This window comes from Aethalodelphis obliquidens, unplaced genomic scaffold (assembly GCF_003676395.1).
Source record: "Aethalodelphis obliquidens isolate GAN/ISIS:26980383/991018 unplaced genomic scaffold, ASM367639v1 scaffold25, whole genome shotgun sequence".
Taxonomy (NCBI): Eukaryota; Metazoa; Chordata; class Mammalia; order Artiodactyla; family Delphinidae; genus Aethalodelphis; species Aethalodelphis obliquidens.
Window position 1 is genome coordinate 18,495,259 of NW_020837969.1, and position 11,006 is coordinate 18,506,264.

Sequence of the window (11,006 nt, forward strand, 5' to 3'; positions counted from 1 at the left end):
GCCTACTTCAGATAATAAGCTAGACGATGCTACAGAAGGTGTAGCAGTGTGACGAAGATGTCAAACACCTGAGTCTTCCCCATTTCCTTGCTGTCAAAACAATAGGTTCTCACAAGATCCCTCAGGTGCTTAAAACAATAGATGACTTCATAAACATGTAACTGCCTTGAGTGCAATTTAACACTTTGAACTGAAGGCTTCACTTTGGTAAACACTAACAAATATACATATATGTATATGCTCACACATACACACATGAATTCTGCAATTATGATTAAATGTGATCAGCGATTTTTTAAGACAAAATTCATTCTAGTCTTTAAAATTCTGTAATTGGAGAACAATAAGATCATATAGTTATCATCCTAATTCTATAAAAGGAAATCTAAGACGCCCAAATGTTACGAAATAAAACTGTACACAAATCAGGGCTAGAATAGGTCTCCTCACGCTTAGACTTCTTTTTATTCCTTTGCTTTAATATCACTCTATAAATAATATGCATGAACTTTATAAGTATGTTCAGATTTTACATTTTTTATAGGGAGACATCTGGCTCAAAATCTTTCGTTTAAGAAAGGATACCTACATAGTCTCTGTTATGTGTGTGTATGTGTATATATACATATACATATATGTACACATGTACAAATATATAATTTGAAGATATATAAAAAGTCTGCAAACTTTGTGTTTAGAATACCTGGCTTAGCTGATCAGTGCATTTACTCGGAATTTTCCTAGATGTTTCTAACATGATGTATTTACCTACTGAATTAGTTTGATCTTTGTGTCACCTTTCCTTTCGTTCTTTCTACTATTTTTCTCCAGGCAGATATTAAGTAAAAATTAAGTGAATTCACAAAATTGTAGGTCTTATGCAAATTATTTAGAAAACTGTTTTCTAATATTCTTTTATCTGTTTTAAGCCTTTCAAATGAATCTCACCTAAGACAGATTTTTAAAATTTGGATATTTTCTAGTGTGCTTTAAAAAGCAAGGCAAGATAAATCTTTCCTGATTTTTTCCTGATCTGCCCCCACTTAGTAGGGGAAATTATGCATTGTGCTCCAGAGAAAGAGAAACAATATCCTTTCCTCTACCTCTTCAAAATTTTTTCTTCTGGAGTTTCCATTCCTTTCTTTCTTCTGTTTATACCCATATAATACTCAAAAAACTTTTTTAATTTTATTTATTTATTTAAATTTGGCTGCGCTGGGTCTTCGTTGCTGCGTGCAGGCTTTCTCTAGTTGCAGTGAACAGGGGCTACTAGCTGTTGCGGTACGTGGGCTTCTTATTGCGGTGGCTTCTCTTGTTGCAGAGCATGGGCTCTAGGCACGTGGGCTTCAGTAGCTGTGGCACATGGGCTTCAGTAGTTGTGGCTCGCAGGCTCTAGAGCACAGGCTCAGTAGTTGTGGTGCACGGGCTTAGTTGCTCCGTGGTGTGTGGGCTCTTCCTGGACCAGGGATTGAACCCATGTCCCCTGCATAGGCAGGCGGATTCTTAACCACTGCATCACCAGGGAAATCCCTATAATACCCAATCTTTAGAAGCATGTTCCTCTCCCCCAAACACTATAGTTGATGTAAGTGCATCTATGTATCTTGTGAATTTGATTATTTACTAAGCCTGTTTCTACTACCAAACAATTTGAAGTTTCAGGTCAAATCTGTCATTTGACAGTGTCACCATATGAAAGTTTTTCATTAGCATAGGTTGATTACACATAAATACAGTAATGCTTTCCTTTTACGCTTGAAATCGTATACAAATCATAAAGACAGTCGGATCATATTGGTAGTCTTATTGAAGTTTAATCATATTAGTAGTCTTACTGAAGCCAAGGTCCAGAGAGAAATGTTGTAGAAAGAAAAAGACAACAACCTTAGGAGATCTCAACATTTTTCATATACTTCTGTGACATTTCTTCAACATGTTCTCCATGGCAGCGTCTTTTCATCGCTTGTTCCACTACTATCCATTTCTCTCACTCTCTTACAGCTGCTCTGGTCTTTTCTTCCCAAATTAGCCTCATTCCTTAATTTACTAACATTTCAAAAATAATTGTGGAACACACAGTATCTGTGCCAAGCAGTGGACAGAGAACCAGGAACCACGCAAAGCCTTGGCCCTCATGGAGCTCTTATTCCGATGAGAGAGTCAGACAACAGACACCTAAGTAGGTGACCTAATAAAAATAGAGCAAGGTAAAGGATGAGAGAGTAACTAGTGAGCAAATGACTTCTGGACCCAAACACACTGATGGCCAAGAAAGGTCTGGGTACCTCTGGGGTCCTAATAATGATGACTAGGGAGAAACTTTGTATCCTTGGCAGAAAACTGATCTCTCGGGCCCTAAAAAGGCTTCTAGGGAGATAGAGAAGTGGATTGCTGGGCAGGTTATTCCCAAGGCTGGGAAATACAAGGAAATCTCCATTTCTGGTGACTTCCCGCATGGGCCTTTGGAGGGCGTGACAGCCCATTTGTTTCTGTGCTGTCCGTCTGTAGGGTGGAGATGGTGTTGACTTCTTCTGCCTGTGGAGATGCTCTCATTTGTGGCCTGAAACATAGCAATCGAACAACAAAAAAATAGCAACCTGTCTAAAAGAGACTAACATTCAAAGAAAAATGGCCGGCACAATCAGGATGCATATCCAGAGAGGGAAAGCTACTGAGGGATACAAATGACCATTTGGTTCAAAAGAATAAGAGTTTGTAAGGAGATCCATGTATAGCAAATGCCTAGAAAAGAGATATTTGTAGGTGAACAAGGCGATTGATCGACTAAACAATTCAAGAATGAGTTGAAAGAGAGAATATTTACTACTGAAATGTGTGTCCTGGAAGATCAAATACAAAACATATTTCAAAGCACAGAGGAAAAAATAAAAGAGAAATCAAAGCAAAACCATGAGAGAACAGAAAAAAGAATCTTGGAGGATACAATAGGCAACTTAATGTAAGATTAAGAGAACTTCCAGGAAGAGAAAAAAAGACAGGTGGTGTGGAGTCAATAAAAAGAAAAATAATAGGACATTTTTTCCCTGAACTAAAAACTTGATGCCGCAGGTAAACTGGGCTTTATGAGCGCCAGGTCAGATTAATGAGATAAGAGATGACACCTAGAGACATTCTGTAAAATTTCTGAACTCTAAGGGGGAAAAAAAGACAGAAAATGTTAAAAGATTAAGTGTTGAAAAAAAAAAAAAAAGACAGAATTCTCATCTACAACAGTGGAAGCCAGAAGCCAGTGAAAGAGCAGCTACCAACCGCTGTGAGAAAAATGATGCAACTCAAGAGTACTAGACAAACAAAGACCAGCCAAGATTCTTTATTTCGTTTCAGGGTTAAAGAAAAAATGAGAAACTGCAAGGGAAACTTTCATCCAAGTACCCTATATGAAAAGAAGTAGCAATGTATCCTAGCAAAACAAAACAGAATAGAAACCTAAAGGTGGCAGAAAAGGAAGAGAAGAGCCACTGGAAATCAATCAATACATTTTACATATAGATATAGAAACACACACAAAGACGTCAAGGTCAAGTGTGTAATACAATTTTTCCTTCTCTTTAATGCTGTCTTGATCTAGTTTTTTTTTTTAATTTTTTAACATCTTTATTGGAGTATAATTGCTTTACAATGGTGTGTTAGTTTCAGCTTTATAACAAAGTGAATCAGTTATACATATACATATGGCCCCATATCTCTTCCCTCTTGCGTCTCCCACCCTCCCTATTCCCACACCTCTACGTTGTCACAAAGCACCAAGCTGATCGCCCTGTGCTATGCAGCTGCTTCCCATTAGCTATCTATTTTACATTTGGTAGCGTATAGATGTCAACGCTACTGTCTCACTTGGTCCCAGCTTACACTTCCCCCTCCCTGTGTCCTCAAGTCCATTCTCTACGTCTACGTCTTTATTCCTGGCACATCAGAACCATTTTATCTTTTTTCTTTTATATTCCATATATATGTGTTAGCATATGGTATTTGTTTTTCTCTTTCTGACTTACTTCACTCTATATGACAGACTCTATGTCCATCCACCTCACTACAAATAACTCAATTTTGTTTCTTCTAATGGCTGAGTAATATTCCATTGTATGTAGGTGCCACATCTTCTTTATCCATTCATCTGTCGATGAACACCTAGGCTTCTTCAATGTCCTGGTTATTGTAAATAGTGCTGCAATGAACATTTTGGTACATGCCTCTTTTTGAATTATGGTTTTCTCAGGGTATATGCCCAGGAGTGGGATTGCTGGGTCATACGGTAGTTCTATTTTTAGTTTGTGAAGAACCTCCATACTGTTCTCCATGGTGGCTGTATCAATTTACATTCCCACCAGCAGTGCAGGAGGATTACCTTTTCTCCAAACCCTCTCCAGCATTTATTGTTTGTAGATTTTTTGATGATGGTCATTCTGACTGGTGTGAGGTGATACCTCATTGTAGTTTTGATTTGCATTTCTCTAATGATTAGTAATGTTGTGCATCCTTTCATGTGTTTGCTGGCAATATGTATATCTTCTTTGGAGAAATGTCTATTTAAGTCTTCTGCCCATTTTTGGATTGGGTTGTTTGGTTTTTTTTTTTTTGATATTGAGCTGCATGAGCTGCTTGTAAATTTTGGAGATTCATCATTTGTCAGTTGCTTCATTTGCAAATATTTTCTCCCATCCTGAGGGCTGTCTTTTTATCTTGTTTATGGTTTCCTTTGCTGAGAAAAGCTTTTAAGCTTCCTTAGGTCCCATTTGTTTACTTCTGTTTCTATTTCCATTTCTCTAGGAGGTGGGTCAAAAAGGATCTTGCTGTGATTTATGTCATAAAGTGTCCTGCCTACGTTTTCCTCTAAGAGTATTATATGTCTGGCCTTACATTTAGGTCTTTAAGCCATTTTGAGCTTATTTTTGTGTATGGTGTTAGGAAGTGTTCTAATTTAATTCTTTTACATGTAGCTGTCCAGTTTTCCCAGCACCACTTATTGAAGAGACTGTCTTTCCCACTGTATATTCTTGCCTCCTTTATCAAAGATAAAGTGACCATATGTGCGTGGGTTTCTATCTCTGGGCTTTCTATCATCTTCCATTGATCTATATTTCTGTTTCTGTGCCACTACCTTACCGTCTTGATTACTATAGCTTTGTAGTATACTCTGAAGTCAGGGAGCCTGATTCCTCCAGCTCCGTTTTTCTTTCTCAGTATTGCTTTGGCTATTCGAGGTCTTTTGTGTTTCCATAAAAATTGTGAAATTTTTTGTTCTAGTTCTGTGAAAAATGCCAGTGGTAGTTTGATAGAGATTGCATTGAATCTGTAGATTGCTTTGGGTAGTAGAGTCATTTTCACAATGTTGATTCTTCCAATCCAAGAACATGGTATATCTCTCCATCTGTTTGTATCATCTTTAATTTCTTTCATCAGTGTCTTATAGTTTTCTGCATACAGGTCTTTTGTCTCCTTAGGTAGGTTTATCCCTAAATATTTTATTCATTTTGTTGCAATGGTAAATGGGAGTGTTTTCTTAATTTCACTTTCAGATTTTTCATCATTAGCATATATGAATGAAAGAGATTTCTGTGCATTAATTTTGTATCCTGCCATTTTACCAAATTCTTTGATTAGCTCCAGTGGTTTTCTGGTAGCATCATTACGATTCTCTGCATATGGTATCATGTCATCTGCAAACAGTGACAGCTTTACTTCTTGTTTTCTGATTTGGATTCCTTTTATTTCCTTTTCTTCTCTGATTGCTGTGGCTAAAACTTCCAAAATTATGTTGAATAAGAGTGGTGAGAGTGGGCAACCTTGTCTTGTTCCTGATCTTAATGGAAATGGTTTCAATTTTCCCCATTGAGGATGATATTGGATGTGGGTTTGTCATATATGGCCTTTATTATGTTGAGGAAAGTTCCCTCTATGCCTACTTTCTGCAGGGTTTTTATCATAAATGGGTGTTGAATTTTGTCAAAAGCTTTCTCTGCATCTATTGAGATGATCATATGGTTTTTCTCCTTCAGTTTGTTAATATGGTGTATCACATTGATTAATTTGCATATATTGAAGAATTCTTGTATTCCTGGAATAAACCCCACTTGATCATGGTGTATGATCCTTTTAATGTGCTGTTGGATTCTGTTTGCTAGTATTTTGTTGAGGATTTTTGCATCTATGTTCATCAGTGATATGGGACTATAGTTTTCTTTCTTTGTAACATCTTATCTGGTTTTGGTATCAGGGTGATGGTGGCCTCATAGAATGAGTTAGGGAGTGTTCCTCCCTCTGCTATATTTTGGAAGAGTTTGAGAAGGATAGGTGTTAGCTCTTCTCTAAATGTTTGATAGAATTTGCCTGTGAAGCCATCTGGTCCTGGGCTTTTGTTTTTTGGAAGATTTTTAATCACAGTTTCAATTTCAGTGCTTTTGGTTGGTCTGTTCATATTTTCTATTTCTTCCTGGTTCAGTCTCGGAAGGTTGTGCATTTCTAAGAATTTGTCCATTTCTTCCAGGTTGTCCATTTTACTGGCATATAGTTGCTTGTAGTAATCTCTCATGATCCTTTGCATTTCTGCAGTGTCAGTTGTTACTTCTCCTTTTTCATTTCTAATTCTATTGATTTGAGTCCTCTCCCTTTTTTGCTTGATAAGTCTGGTTAATGGTTTATCAATTTTGTTTATTTTCTCAAAGAACCTGCTTTTAGTTTTATTGGTCTTTGCTATCGTTTCCTTCATTTCTTTTTTATTTATTTCTGATCTGATATTTATGATTTCTTTCCTTCTGATGACTTTGGGGTTTTTTTGTTCTTGTTTAATTGCTTTAGATGTTAGGTTAGGTTGTTTATTTGAGATGTTTCTTGTTTCTTAAGGTAGGATTGTATAGCTATAAACTTCCCTCTTAGAACTATTTTTGCTACATCCCATAGGTTTTGGGTCATTGTGTTTTCATTGTCATTTGTTTCTAGGTATTTTTTTATTTCCTCTTTCATTTCTTCAGTGATCTCTTAGTTTTTAAGTAGTGTGTTGTTTAGCCTCCATGTATTTGTGTTTTTTACAGGTATTTTCCTGTAATTGATATCTAGTGTCATAGCGTTGTGGTCGGAAAAGATACTTGATACGATTTCAATTTTCTTAAATTTACCAAGGTTGACTTCTGACCCAAGATATGATCTATCCTGGAGAATGTTCCATGAGCACTTGAGAAGAATTTGTATTCTGTTGTTTTTAGATGGAATGTCCTATAAATATCAATCAAGTCCATCTTGTTTAATGTATCATTTAAAGCTTGTGTTCCCTTATTTATTTTCATTTTGGATGATCTGTCCATTGGTGAAAGTTGGGTGTTAAAGTCCCCTACTATGATTGTGTTACTGTCGATTTCCCCTTTTATGGCTGTTAGCATTTGCCTTATGTATTGAGGTGCTCCTATGTTGGGTGCATAAATATTTACAATTGTTATATCTTCTTCTTGGATTGATCCCTTGATTGTTATGTAGTGTCCTTCTTTGTCTCTTGTAATAGTCTTTTTTTTTAAAGTCTATTTTCTCTGCTATGAGAATAGCTACTGCAGCTTTCTTTTGATTTCCATTTGTGTGGAGTATCTTTTTCCATCCCCTCACTTTCAGTCTGTATGTGTCCCTAGGTCTGTAGGTGCTTCTCTTGTAGACAGCATATGTACGGGTCTTGTTTTTGTATCCATTCAGCCAATGTATGTCTTTTGGTTGGAGCATTTAATCCATTTACATTTAAGGTAATTATCAATATGTATGTTCCTATTCCCATTTTCTTAATTGTTTGGGGTTTGTTATTGTAGGTCTTTTCCTTCTCTTGTGTTTCCTGCCTAGAGAATTTCCTTTAGTATTTGTTGTAAAGCTGGTTTGGTGGTGCTGAATTCTCTTAACTTTTGCTTGTCTTTAAAGGTTTTAATTTCTCCATCAAAGCTGAAAGAGATCCTTGCTGGGTAGAGTAATCTTGGTTGTAGGTTTTTCTCCTTCATCACTTTAAATATGTCCTGCCAGTCCCTTCTGGCTTGCAGAGTTTCTGCTGAAAGATCAGCTGTTAACCTTATGGGGATTCCCTTGTATGTTATTTGTTTTTTTTCTCTTGCTGCTTTTAATATTTGTTCTTTATATTTAATTTTTAATAGTTTGATTAATATGTGTTTTGGCGTGTTTCTCCTTGGATTTATCCTGTATGGGACTCTCTGTGCTTCCTGGACTTGATTAACTATTTCCTTTCCCACATTAGGGAAGTTTTCAACTATAATCTCTTCAAATATTTTCTCAGTCCCTTTCTTTTACTCTTCTTCTTCTGGGACCCCTATAATTCAAATGTTGGTGCATTTATTGTTGTCCCAGAGGTCTCTGAGACTGTCCTCAATTCTTTTCATTCTTTTTTCTTTATTCTGCTCTGCAGTATTTCCACTATTTTATCTTCCTGGTCACTTATCCGTTCTTCTGCCTCAGTTATTCTGCCACTGATCCCTTCTAGAGAATGTTTAATTTTATTTATTGTGTTGTTCATCACTGTTTGTTTGGTCTTTAGTTCTTCTAGGTACTTGTTAAATGTTTCTTGTATTCTCTCCATTCTATTTCCAGGTTTTTGGATCATCTTTTCTGTCATTATTCTGAATTATTTTTCAGATAGACTGCCTATTTTTTCTTCATTTGTTACGTCTGTTGGGTTTTTGCCTTGTTCCTTCATCTGCTGTGTGTTTCTCTGTTTTCTCATTTTGCTTAACTTACTGTGTTTCGGGACTCCTTTTCGCAGGCTGCAGGTTTGTAGTTCCTGTTGTTTTTGGTGTCTGTCCCCAGTGGCTAAGGTTGGTTCAGTGGGTTGTGTAGGCTTCCAGGTGGAGGGGACTAGTGCCTGTATTCTGGTGGATGAGGCTGGGTCATGTCTTTCTGGTGGGCAGGCCCACGTCTGGTGGTGTGTTTTAGGGTGTCTGTGGCCTTATTATGATTTTAGGCAGCCTCTCTGCTAATGGGTGGGGTTGTGTTCCTGTCTTGCTAGCTGTTTGGCATAGGGTGTCCAGCACTGTAGCTTGCTGGTCATTGAGTGGAGCTGGGTCTTGGTGTTGAGATGGAGATCTCTGGGAGATTTCCACCATTTGATATTATGTTGAGCTGGGAGGTCTCTTGTGGACCAGTGTCCTGAACTTGGCTCTCCCACCTGAGAGGCACAGCCCTGATGCCTGGCTGGAGCACTAAGAGCCTTTCATCCACATGGCTCAGAATAAAAGGGTGAAAAAAAGAAAGACAGAAGAAGATAAAATAAAATAAAATGAAGGAAAATAAAATAAGATAAAGGTATTAAAATATAAAATAAAATATTATTATGAAGAAAAACATTTTTTGTAGAAAAAAATTTTTTAAAGTAATAAAAAAAAAGAAAACAAAACGGATAGACAGAACCCTAAGACAAATGGAAAAAGCAAAGCTGTACAGACAAAATCGCACACAGAAACATACACATGCATACTCATGAAAAGAGAAAATGGGGAAAATATATATATATTGTTGCTCCCAAAGTCCACCTCCTCAATTTGGGATGATTCGTTGTCTATTCAGGTATTCCACAGTTGCAGGGTACATCAAGTCGATTGTGGAGATTTAATCCGCTGCTCCTGAGGCTGCTGGGAGAAATTTCCCTTTCTCTTGTTTGTTCGCACAGCTCTCGGGGTTCAGCTTTGGATCTGGACCCGCCTCTGCATGTAGGTTGCCTGAGGGCGTCTGTTCTTCGCTCAGACGGGATGGAGTTAAAGGAGCAGCTGATTCGGGGGCTCTGGCTCACTCAGACCAGGGGGAGGGAGGGGTACAGATGCGGGGCGAGCCTGCGGCGGCAGAGGCCAGCGTGACGTTGCACCAGCCTGAGGCATGCCATGCGTTCTCCCGGGGAAGTTGTCCCTGCATAACGGGTCCAGCGGCAGGCAGGTAGTGTTGATAGAGGAAGGATAAGAATATTCTTTTCTAATTGTCTCAGCTTTTAAACAAAATAAGAAACATAGTCATCTGCTGAGAGTGAGGTTGTGAAGGGGATGTTGATGGTTTGGAAAGGAGGAGTTCACTGACTAGGGGAAATAAACGTTTGAAAGGCAGGGTTGAGCCCAACTGGAGATTTTCAAGAAACACTTAGAATGAGAAAGTAAATATGACTTTAATTTTTCTTCAGCCACAGGCACCTCTTTGGGTTCTGGACCAGACTGGACTAGTCAGAGCTGGCTTTGGCCAGAGCAGCACAGTGGAGAGAGATTTGGACACCTGCCCTGGGTACATGAGAAGTGAGGGCCTTCCCCAATCCTGCTCTCAGGAACTTTTGTCCTTGTATTGCTGCTCCCTTCCCCCAGCTTCTCCGAATTCTATCTCACAGGAGTTTAAAAAAACTGTCAAAAGTTACCATGAAAGCAGAAACTAACACACCATTGTAAAGCAATTATACTCCAATTAAAAAAAAAAAAAAGTTACCATGAAAGCTTGGAACCAATAAGAGACAGTGCCAGGCAAAGCCAGAATCCTTTTGAGTAAGGAGAATGAGGAGAAAGCCTGGAACAATCTACATAACTTTTTTAAAATTAATTTTTATTGGAGTATAGTTTACAATGCTGTGTTAGTTCCTGCTGTACAGAATAGTGAATCAGTTATACATATCCAAATATCCACACTTTTTTAGATTCTGTTCCCATGTAGGTCATTACAGAGTATTGAATAGAATTCCCTGTGCTATACAGGAAACAGGTCCTTGTTGGTTATCTATTTTATATATAGTAGTATGTCTATGTCAATCCCAGTCTCCCCATTTATCCCTCCTCCCTTACAGATCTTAATAGTTGCTCTGATTTGTTTTTTTCTTCTCATTCTGTGATTTCGAATACATTTTCCCAGCGTGGGAATGGAATTAAAATACTGCAGTAGACCCTAGTAAGCTAGGTATTATTGGTAAATATAACTAATCAGTGGGTATAAGACTCTAATATTTCCTAGTGTATGAACTGGTACTGTACACAGTGCCAGCCCCA